Below are 12,646 nucleotides of genomic sequence, written 5' to 3'. Positions count from 1 at the left end.
TCTCACGCCGGAGGGTGGTCACAAGAAGGTACCCCCCCCCCCCCCTTCTCAGTGACGAGCTCACGGTGTCTGTTTTGCAGGTCATCAGAAGAACCATCTTTGCCGGACCTAACCCCTCGTGGGAAACATCTATTTAACCCCCAGATTATCCGTAATCTGCCCGGGGTCAATTAGTGTTTCTTCACTCTCATTGAAGACGTGGGCAAAAAACCTGGGTTTCTGTTTGTAGTCTTTGATTTTCGAATGCAATATTCATTCCCTGTCTCAGAGAAAGAGGGTAGTGGCACCTCATTTATATCATGGACTTTTTTTTATCATCTACTAATTGATTAGAGCCCACCAGATCAGGTTCACGTACAACAAGCCCATCTTCTGCTAACAATACCCCATTTGTGACTAAGTGAGGAGTTAGGCCCACTCTTTGAACTTCTGCCCAGTTTCAATTGGCCCAGAACTTGGCTCTGCTGAATTCTGAGAGTAAGGTTGTGTTTGTTTTTGCTTATAAGGTCTTCAAGAAGCATATGTCTGCGGGCGCGCAGACATAAGCTCTTGAAGACTGTTTGTTTTTAAATTAAAAAAATATCTGAAAACTACTTTTATGGTCTTAAAAAATAAGTTTTTTGTCACCATTTTCACACATCTTCACACTTCTTAACATCATACCAATTACCAACACACATTGTCCAACACCACCACCACCCACCGTCCGCCACCTCCACCACCATCCACCGTCCGCCACCACCACCACCTACCGCCATCGTCCGCCGCCACCACCACCCACTGCTGCCGTCCGCCGCCACCACCACCCACCGTCCGTCGCCGCCACCACCCACCGCCACCGTCCGTCGCCACCACCACCCGCCACCACTATCCACCACCACCCGCCACCGCCACCACCCACCGTCCACCACCACCACCCGCTAAAACAATCCACCACCCACCACCACCGTTCATCACCACCACCACCCATTGTCGGCCACCATCACGTTCCACCACCCACCACCACAACCGTCCATTACCACCACCCATCGTTCACCGCCTACCACAATTGTCTACCACCACCCAGTTCCATAGTTCGTACACGACTACCAATTATTTTAGCAGTCTACAAACGTTAAATGACTTTTATCTACTGTAATATATATGATATCTAACTACTTTTCAGCTTATGCAGACGATATCCAGTTTATAAAACAAAAAGTATTATATTTTCAGATTGCAGACCTTCAGACCACATCTTCAGTTGTAGACATTAAATCAGATGAAATCAGATTGCAGACATTTTTTGTCTTCAAAAACAAACAGCACCTAATTTGTCCTAACGTTTTGACCTATAATCTGCATAGATGCATAAACCAGACCCCTATGCGAGCAACAGTAACCGTCAGAGACTTTTCTTTGAACACCACCTTCCTGAACATCAGAGGAAACGTCCACATCCTTAGGTTATACACGGTTTCCGAGATACCTCCATCTTCGTCGGAGTTACCCTCATCGGAGTCCTCTGCCGAAAATTCTCCTAGCTCACCATCATCCGAAACTGAAGACTCTTCCCCATTAAACACAGGCGCCCATTCTTCTTGCTCCTCTATAACCCAAACTTCAAAGCTTGACCCCCCACATATGACTTCAAAATTCTGGTTTATGAACCTGAGATGATTCACAAGAACACATGCCCTACCATGGGATATGTTCTTATCTTCGTCTGAACAGTCATACGGCCATAGAGTTCTACCGACCATTTCAAGAACACAACTGAACAAATTTGGATCCCTAAATTGAATAGGAACTCCAAATATTTTAATCCAAGCCATTCTATGCTTTTGAACAAAAGAATCATCCCACCATCTCGCTCAAGCGAACCAATTTGCCCAACAATCGGAGTAATTTAAGAGAAAGTTTTCACCTTCCTCCCTATTTTGGAATTGCACCAGTACATTCAGCCCCCCGATATATCTGGTCTTACAATTGAACAGACCATCCAAGTTTATTAAGGATAAAATATTGGACAAAATTTCCACATTCTTGACCTCCGCCACTACGCAATGGTTTAATCAAACAGGAGGTTTAGGAGTAACAGAATCAGGTATGCAAATGAGGTTAGAAAGTGATAACCTCTCCCCTGACCCGCTTGACTCCAAACCATTAGTTCCCGTGCACCCCCCTCTTGCAACATCAGCGTAAGATCTCCCGTTAATATTCCCAGAATTGGAAACTAAAGGAACAGCCTGCATATGATCCGAAGCCTGATTGTAGTTGCCCGATCTTGTAACCTCTTGAACCTTCTTCCTTTCGAACATTGAAAGATTAGCCTTCATTTTCAGGTTTCCAAGACGAATATTGTTCAGTTTTTCTTCTAGCGCCAACGGATCCTTAACATTGAGAAACCGAGCAAAACCAAAAGTATTCCCATATTTGTTTTTCTTTTTTGCCAAGTAGACATCCATAATTCTTCCCAAATCTTGCAGCAACTGCCATAAAAGTTTGTTGGTACAACCATCTGGTTTATATTACTGTTGAACTTTGATTTATATGTATTGCTTCATACATATGTACTTTAGAGCTAAGGGTCTTTCTGGAAGCCACCTCTTTATCCCTTTGGATAGAGGTACGGTGTGCCTATATCCCACCCTCCCCAGACCCTACTTATAGCTTTGCTATTGATGGGACTACACTGGGTATGATTGATTGATTGACTGACTGACTTTAGATCAAATTGTTAACTATGGTTTTTTAAACGACGTACTAAACTAATGGGTTAGGTCTAATTAACTCGAATTTTACAAATTGCTCCTCCGAGTCAAATTATTTATTTATTTATTGTGTGATTTGATCATTATAAACATTTCAAATGATTTCACATGAACCAAAGGGATCAAACAAAGGTTTTGAAATTGAATAGAATTAATTTACAATTTTATTTTAAGATAGAGATCACACTAATTAAGATAAATCTATTAATTTACTTCTTAAATAAATAAATATATAAACTCTCATATGATTAACAAATTTATTTTAATCTCTTAAAAAAATAGATGCTTTTATCATTAGGTATATCTCAAAAATAGATAATTGATAATTAATTCTTTAGCTAAACGCCTAAACTCATTATAAACGTTATTTATATTGAGAAAAGTATGTCATTATGGTTCTGTTCCTAGTTGGGCCGATCACATGTGTTTCATAGACCACTCTAGTGCCAATATGTTATATGTCTATATACATAACTTTCACGTAATAATATATTTACGGAATTTATGAAAAACTCTACTTTTTAGTACATTTTTTCCTGTTTCAGTCAGCATATATTAAAGTAAGGTGTTTAGTGAAAGTAATATAACTACGGTGTTATTACAGGTTAAATAATTTATAATTTATAAGAAATATAATACATATAATTAACACAATCCGGCTCTACTTTTGCTCTTATTATTATTTTTTAATTGATATGACAAAAAACTTATACTACCAGATACATGAGTTTGATATATTTGAATAAGTTAACACCATAAATGTACTCACACGAGATAAACCTATCATGGACAATAATTAGACTTTAAGTTGTCATATTTAGCTTGTGTAATAAAGGGATTGTGTTTAAGTTGACATGTTTGGATTACGCGATTTAAATACATGTGAGTTAGGGTTAATTCTCTTGATAGAAGTTCAAGCACAAACCCATTCGTAGAAGTCACGTCTGCTTTAACGACGACATAATGATATAACAAAGACATGGAAACGTGGAAGTAAAACACAGAAAAAGAATCGCTCTAGGTATCTTTGTATGGATGCCATATCACCGAAATATAAGCAACATATCCATCATCTTTAGGTTCTTTCAAATATTCATGTCCAGGTTCATCAACTTAATCTATAAACCCCACACGACTATTGCCTACAATTCTAACCAGAGGTATATCGAAGATTTTGCGAAGTCAACATCATATAAGCTTAGCAAGGTTCATTTTCACTTGAAAGTAAGATGTAATCTAAAAACTTTAGATTTTATTTTCTAAACTTTGTATCTTTTAAAATAAAGTAGGTAATATACAAAATAATCACTGTACATCTATACATATGACTGTAAGCTATGTACATGTAATATACCATACACATGACTTACACATGTATAGAGTCTATATATAAATGAATTGTGCTTATATATTTAATTTTTAATAAAAATAAATGATTAAAGATTGCATTTCAATCGTTTGGTTACATTCTATACATTTTAAGTTTAAAAAAGCCAACGATTTATCATTTACGTTGGTTAAAAAATAAAAATAAGAGAAGAAATAAAAAGGAAGCAAGGACTAAATGTTACACATTGAGGAAGAAGAGGGACGAATGATGTAAGTAGTTAAGTTCACTTCAAGTCTGATTTCCAACATGTGGTAAAAGAAGAAGTATTCAATACAACAAAACACATGTTCGGATCCTGAGTCGGACCCCTATCCGGATCCTTTATTCCTTTCCTGTATATGATATCACGCCTTTGCACCCCACCAATTCCCCTATAAAACCTTCACCAAGTCCCCTCCAAATACACACATCAAATTCACAAAACATAACAACAACTACTCTTGTTATTGTGAATCATCATCTATTATATATATATATATATATATATCTCTCTCTCTCTCTCTCTCTCTCTTTGCTATTATTAATATTATTATTATAGTTACACTGGATTTGAATCAGCAATCACGCACCATAACGACAATCAATCCAAGGTGCGTTGTTTATCCCCAACTACCGTTTAATTTCATTCATTGCTTATCAACCAATTGATTATCCGTACATTCTGATTTTATTTGCTTTCGGTTTAGGGATCTAAGATACTGTGTTGCTTCCGCTATCCGTACTACGTGTTGGACTGAATTGATTATTGAACTGTGTAACCTCAATAAAAGACTAATTAGAAATTGGATATATGAGTCTATGGTAGTTGGATCTTCAGAGTCTCAATCGTTTTCTAGAATTTGGTCTAATTTGTTTGAATTTAGGGGTACTGCTTCTTTAGGTTATGATGCCCTCTTTTAATTTAGGTTATTAGGTTTATATGACTGTATATATATGATTAAGGAACTTGATATTATCTACTCCGGTGTGCCTGTCACATCACACGGGCTGTATCACCTTTTTCGCCTTACATTATTCATTCGACCTGTATGGCTTCGTCAGTCAAAACATCATCTGGATCGTGTGATTTGGTCCTCATACAACATGCCTGACCCCTTTGGCTCTATCACCCGTATGAATAGAAAAATGGCCCGGATGAGCATTTAGGTAGTATATTAGAGGTGTTTGTATGTACAAAGGCGACCATGATTAATCATGGAGACCAGCCTTTGTGTTTATTTTTGTATAAGTAACATAATGTTAGGAAATGTGTTGTCTGTATTCTTATATCATTGCATTGTATCTCAGTGTCAGATGCAGGCCTGTAAACGAATCGAACGTTACACGAAATGTTCGTGAACTATTTGGCAGGAACATAAACACATATCTTGTTTGTTCATCTATGTTTGGTCATGTTTTTTTATGTTCGTGAAGCATTCGTTTATACTATTAACAAATGAACATGAACGGACACGAACAAGAAAAACCTGTTCATGTTTGTTTGGTTCGTTTATAAGCCTGGTCAAATGTTCTGTATAATTTTTTATTTTAATTTTTTATTTATCTTTTAAATATTGAGTTTATTTGCAGGACCTATAACAATTATTTAAAGCTTCAAAATAAAGGGATAATTCTTCCTGCACATGTGATTTGCAAATAAGGGTGGATCTTTTACGAAATAGATATATATTTCCATTTATGTATATGAGTAATGAGTTCCAAAGGAAAACCATTATTTGACCTCAATGAACCTGCTACTGAGGAAGATGAGGAAAATGATGGTGGCTTCAGCTTCCAACCCCAAAGGGCAATTCCGTCAATTACTCATACTTCCGACTTATTTAAAAGCTCAAATAGTCCACGTAGAATCATAAACAACAACGCGTTTTCTCACGCGTCGTCTGTTTCTGGCTTTCAACCTTTTATTCGACCCAAAGAAGTAGACAAAGAAAAATCTGAAGTTCATGAAGACCCAAAAAAGTCAAATGGGTCAAATGACTTGGTGGAAAAGTCAAAGTCAAATGGCATGGTGGAAAAGTCAACTTCTGTTATTGAAAAAGAAGAAGGTGAATGGTCTGATGCAGAGGGAAATAGTGTACCCGAAAAGTCAACTTTAAATGTTGACGATAAGTCAGAAGTGAAACCAATGGCTGTTAAGGAAGAAAATAATAACAATAATCATAATTCTTTAGGACTCGATGGTGATTCAATCGACATAAAAAGTAACAATAGTCAAAACGATTCAATTTTGGCGCCAAAATCGAAAGAGATTAAAGGGTTTGAAGCGGTTCACGCATTAAAAATTGCTAATAGTGTTAACCTCGGAAAACGCCCCAAATTTGACCAACAAAAAGAAGCAATGTTGGGGAAAAAACGAAACAGGCAGACAATGTTTCTTAACCTAGAAGACGTCAAACAAGCAGGGATCACTAAAACCTAGACCCCACGAAGGCATAACTTCCCGCCACCTGTCACTTCTCGTATTGTCAAAGATAAACAAAGTCAACCACTGATAACAAAAGATTCGAAACAAGTTGACCTGATTGAAAGCAGCAGTCACGCAGATGCTAATGATATTAAAACCGAATGCACTAATGGTGATACGAATTTGGGGGTTTTAAATCGTCCAAAAAGGTCAATTAGTGGTAATGATAATGATAATGATAATAATAATAATAATAATAATAATAATAATAGTAATAATAATAATAATAATAATAATAATAATAAAGCGAGTAGAAAGAGTGGTTTAGTTAGTCAAAATTCAGTTGATAATAATAATAAAACGAGTGGAGTTAAAAAGCTTCCGTCTAAGAAGCCACCGACTGTTTCGACACAATATCAGGATACATCAGTTGAACGGCTTATTTGTGAAGTGACTAACGAGAAGTTTTGGCAGCATCCAGGTTTGAGACATTTATTAAATTCGGATACTGAATACAGTTTCTTTTAATTAACAATATTATTTTTTCTATACATATAGAGGAAGCAGAGCTTCAATGTGTTCCCAGAAGCTTTGAGTCAGTAGAAGAATATGTTAAAGTATTCGAGCCCTTGCTTTTTGAGGAATGTCGAGCACAACTTCATAGTACATGGGAGGAACTAACCGAAGCGGGGTCTCGGGATTCGCACACAATGGTTCGTATAAAAAATGTCGAGAGACGAGAACGAGGTATTATGTTTACACTTTTTTTAAGGGTAAAAATGTCCTTTTCTTTTAACTGTGTATTTTGTGGTAAATATTGTTGCTTAATTTAATATTGTTGTTTAATTTAATAATATTGATTACTACTTAATTTTATGTATGTTTATTACAGGTTGGTACGATGTGATACTTCTACCCACAAATGAATGTAGATGGAATTTCAAGGAGGGTGACGTGGCAGTTCTTTCAACTCCTAGACCTGGAACAGGTTTTTTACATATCTTTAAAGTTAATAGAAAAAAGGGTTAATACCATAGTCACATGGATCGCAGTACATTTTGGTACGTGGTTGTGCATTTCTAAAACTCGGTATGAAATTTAAATTTAAAATGACACATTTCATAATCATATTAATAGGATGTCATTTATAAGCCTAGCAGTCGCCCATTTGTAACAGACAGCGAGTAGAGTATTGAGTAGGACGGCTTAGGAATTAGGATTAGAAATTGAAGAGGCTACTAGTTTAGGAATTGAATTGATTGCACCGCGTACTGAGAATTAAGGAGACGCGGAGACACCAGTGATCAATTATTTTTATAAAATAAAGTGTGAAATTGGCTTTTGGGTTTCCTGTACGCGTTCTTGAACGATCTGAAACACCGTTTTTTTCAAGCAGGACTGCGATTTTGTGATCATGGTTAGATTCGTCAATCAGTCGGGTATGGTTTATTTTTCCGATCCGGATCGCGTACCATCGGTGATCAGATTGATTCTGTATCGTGATCAGGTATGGATGATCTGGATCGTGGATCACACGTAGCCAGGTAGGCTGGCGTTTCCTATGACTATGGTTAATACCATAAAGAAAATACTAATTGCTGTATTCTTTCATGATCAAGTCCCTCAACCTAATTTTGGTTTACTGAAGCCATTGACTTGTTAAAAGTACACAAAAGATCAATAAACCGATTGTGGTATATTAAAGTCTTAAAACTTATGTAAATTGCACATATTTTAATATTATTTTTAAAATAATGAAACTTTTAAAATTGGTTAAAATAAGATGGTATTTTATTATCTTTTTTAGTGAAAATGTTGAATGCCAATTTATCAAATTTTGATCACTTTAAGAGGTAACAAGTCATTATGTAAAAGTTCACAAATACTTGCATTTTAGGTAAGTTTAGGGACTCTTAATGTATCAAAGTAAATTGAGGGACTTTTTCATGCAAAATAAGATAGTATATTGGTTTTTCATGACATTAATTACTCCTAGAAAAACACTAAATAATTATTATGTAAGATTTACAATTTTAACAAATTCTTGTATCAGTCATACCAAAGAGAAACAACACGGGGGAGGATACCGAGGTGAGTGGACGTGTAGCTGGAACCGTGAGGCGTCACATACCGATAGACACTCGGGATCCAACGGGTGCAATCCTTCACTTTTATGTTGGCGATTCTTACGATTCTAACAGGTCGGTTAAGACAAATGAAAATCATCCTATTATAATCATTTTTATTATTATTATTATTATCATCATCATCATCATCATCATCATCATTGTTATATATCTTACGTGATTCTAATTGCAGCAAGGTCGATGATGATCATATTCTAAAGAAACTACACCCGAAAGGAATCTGGTTTTTAACTGTTCTCAGTGCGCTTGCAACTACCCAAAGAGAATATATCGCATTACACGCGTTTCGCCGACTCAATTCCCAGGTAGGTCCCGTTTAGGGGTGCAAATCTACTCGAGATTGACTCGTTAAAAGTTTGAATCGAGCCGTGCTCAAGCTTTAGAAATGATTCATGAGCTGTGTTCGAGCTTTAGAAAAAGAGTTCAAAACGAGCCGAGCTCGAACTCAGGTTCTCGTAAGACAAAACAATCCTAGCTCAAGCCTAGTTGAGCTCGGTCTCAGCTCGACTCGTTTGCACCATTTTATTCAATTTTCGTATATTTTTTTTTCAGAAAGCTGATTTATTTTGTGTTATTCAGATGCAAACGGCAATTCTTCAACCAAACCCAGAATTATTCCCCAAATATGAAGAACAAGCACCCTCAATGCCTGATTGTTTTACATCAAACTTTATCGATTATCTTCACCGAACATTTAATGGGCCCCAATTATCAGCAATTCACTGGGCTGCAACGCACACTGCAGCTGGTTCGGTTAATGGGTCAACCAAAAGGCAGGAACCGTGGCCTTTTACTCTCTTCCAGGGCCCACCCGGGACCGGAAAGACTCATACGGTTTGGGGAATGTTAAACGTTATTCATTTAGTCCAATACCAACATTATTACACTGCGTTATTAAAAAAACTAGCACCCGAAAGCTACAAACAAACAAGTGAAAATTTTGTTTCTGATAACATCCCAAACGGGTCGATTGATGAAGTTCTTCAAAGCATGGACCAGAATCTGTTCCGAACGCTTCATAAACTCTGCCCAAAACCGCGAATGCTCGTTTGCGCCCCGTCAAACGCTGCAACCGATGAGCTGCTGACACGCGTCCTCGACCGCGGGTTCATTGATGGCGAGATGAAGGTTTACCGGCCCGACGTGGCTCGAGTCGGTGTCGACACACAAACGCGCGCGGCTCAAGCTGTGTGAGTCGAGCGTCGAACCGAACAGGTTTTGGTGAAATCCCGAGATGAAGTTTACGGTTGGATGCATCAGTTACGGGCCCGCGAAGCTCAGTTATCTCAACAGATCGCTTCACTACAACGAGAGTTAAACGTTTCAGCTTTCACGGGCCGGGCCCAAGGGTTCGTTGGGGTCGACCCAGATGTTATTATAGCTCGTGACCAAAGCCGAGACTCGTTATTACAAAACCTTGCGGCGGTGGTTGAAAACCGCGATAAAGTTTTAGTCGAATTGTCTCGTCTTTTTATTCTTGAACCGCGGTTTCGCGCTGGCGGGAATTTCAATCTAGAAGATGCTCGAGCGAGTCTCGAAGCGAGTTTCGCGAACGAGGCTGAGGTCGTGTTCACAACGGTTTCAAGCAGCGGTCGAAGTCTTTTTTCGCGGTTAACCCACGGGTTCGACATGGTGGTTATTGATGAAGCGGCCCAAGCAAGTGAAGTCGGTGTGTTACCACCACTCGCTCTCGGCGCGGCCCGGTGCGTGCTCGTGGGGGACCCACAACAACTTCCCGCGACCGTTATTAGCAAAGCAGCCGGAACGCTATTATACAGTAGGAGTCTTTTCGAGCGGTTTCAACAAGCGGGCTGTCCGACAATGTTACTTTCGGTTCAGTACCGAATGCACCCGCAAATACGCGAATTTCCTTCTCGATATTTTTATCAGGGTCGGTTAACCGATAGTGAAAGCGTTAATAGTTTACCTGATGAGGTGTATTACAAGGACCCGATGTTGAAACCATATGTTTTTTATGATGTTACGCATGGGCGGGAGTCGCATCGGGGTGGGTCGGTTTCGTATCAGAATGTGCATGAAGCGCAGTTTGGGCTGCGGTTGTACCAGCATCTTCAAAAATGTGTTAAAAGTTTGGGTGTTGGGAAAGTGTCAGTGGGGATAATAACGCCTTATAAGTTGCAGTTGAAGTGTATACAATGGGAGTTTGAAGAAGTTTTGAAGTCGGAAGAAGGTAAGGATTTGTATATTAATACGGTTGATGCATTTCAAGGGCAGGAGCGGGATGTTATTATTATGTCATGTGTGCGGGCTTCTAACCATGGCGTCGGGTTTGTTGCTGATATTCGAAGAATGAATGTTGCTCTCACTCGTGCGAAAAGGGCTCTTTGGGTATTTTTTTTTTTTTCTCCTTTGTGTTACTGGCTTACTGGTCAACATGAGCTGGGTTGGTTTGGGTTGACTTTATAAACGCTGTTATGTTAATTATTCATTATTTATAAGTCAAAATGCTTTTGAGTTGTAACAAGTCCTTTTGTATTACTGGTCAACACAAAGCCGGGTCGATTTGGGTTGACCTATAAACACAGTTTTCTCAATTATTCACTTTTTACAAGTCAAATATGGGTTTTAGTTAAAACGGGTCCTTCTAGTTCTATATATGGGTCAAAACGAGCTGGTTTGGTTTTGGTTAACTTTTTAAACACTATTTAACAGGTGTTCAATTTTTTATAGTCAATACGAGCTGGGTGGTTTGGGTTGACTTACAAACACCATTTCGTCGGTTATTCATAGTTAAAAAGGTCAAAACAGGTCTGAGTTGAAACTTGAAACAGGCTCTTTTCTATACTAAACACTAGCTGGGTCTGTTTTGGTTGACTTGTAACACTATCTTTGCCAATAATTTGTAATTAAAGAAGTCAATATGGGTTTGTTGAAATAGCCCAAAACTGACCCGTTTATAAGCAAACGGGCCGGAATTAACCAACGTGTGTGCGTTCTTTTAGGTTATGGGGAATGCAAGTACACTGGTTCAGTCAGACGATTGGGCTGCACTAATTGCTGATGCGAAAACAAGACAATGTTACATGGACATGGACTCGGTTCCTAAAGATTTTATGGGCCCAAAGGTGGCCCAACCACCAGCCTATGGCCCACCACAGGCCTGGTTTTCCAACATGAGGGGTTTAAAAAGGCCTGGGTTAAGACACCGATCATATGATCCCATGGTTTATCGTTCCGAAGACGATGAAAAAAGTTCTAAGTCAAGAAATGGGAATTACCGGTCTTTCAAAGACGGCTCCCTTGACGAGTTTGACCAATCGGGTGATCGGTCAAGAGACGCCTGGCAACACGGTATTCAAAAGAGGCCGAATTCGAACCTCATTACAGGAAAACGAGACCCGTAATTTTTTCTGGATGCCAAGTTTGTTTTTGTTACGGGTTTGTGAAAATGGAACAAAAGTTGAAAGTGACTGGTTCTGTTGACGCTGTGTGAACGGTTTGAGGTGGGCCCGAGCTGTGACGAGTCGGGTGACAGGTTTTGTTATGTGGGACGATGAAAACATGAAGATGACGGGTTTTCGATCGGGTAAAAAGGATGTGGATATACGGATGAATACAAAGAAAGGTAGGTTTAAGATTTGTTAATGTGGAAAGATTGATTCTTATTGAACAATTGTGTATAGAAATTAGAAAGAAAGGGGAATAACAGCCACTGATTTTTAGACTTTGGGATTTATTTTGTACATGATTTTACTTTTGAATTAATATTTATTTACATAGAAATTTCACAAGAGAAATACATGTTTTTAGATCTTCTGGTTATTTTTTATTCTTCAGAATAATGAACTTAGTTTTTTCTCCTTTTCTTCACGGATGAATTTATCAATCTTTAAAGGGGAAAAATAAGATTAAACTATTTACAACTTCCTGGAAATAATACATATAACAGTTACCAGAAACAGAAAATTACAAAATTTACACATGATGTATG

The 12,646-nt window shown here is 38.2% G+C and overlaps 1 protein-coding gene and 1 pseudogene across 2 annotated transcripts in view; one reads left to right on the top strand and one right to left on the bottom strand.

Moving 5' to 3' along the window:
- Positions 1–12,646, bottom strand: part of LOC143544026 (uncharacterized) — a 79,200-nt gene that overhangs the window by 50,542 nt on the left and 16,012 nt on the right. The gene's annotated exons all lie outside the window — the stretch shown is intronic.
- Positions 5,763–12,417, top strand: LOC143544020 (putative helicase MAGATAMA 3; annotated as a pseudogene). The gene is made up of 7 exons (XR_013137181.1): positions 5,763–7,028; positions 7,106–7,294; positions 7,440–7,535; positions 8,601–8,748; positions 8,867–8,999; positions 9,274–11,043; positions 11,658–12,417. The product of XR_013137181.1 is annotated as a putative helicase MAGATAMA 3 (transcript).

This window comes from Bidens hawaiensis, unplaced genomic scaffold, assembly GCF_021521415.1.
Source record: "Bidens hawaiensis isolate Kalapana, Puna unplaced genomic scaffold, B.hawaiensis_p1.1 tig00013425_1, whole genome shotgun sequence".
NCBI classification, from domain to species: domain Eukaryota; kingdom Viridiplantae; phylum Streptophyta; class Magnoliopsida; order Asterales; family Asteraceae; genus Bidens; species Bidens hawaiensis.
The sequence above is the reverse complement of the archived record's forward strand: the minus strand, read 5'-3'. Positions and strand labels throughout refer to the sequence as shown.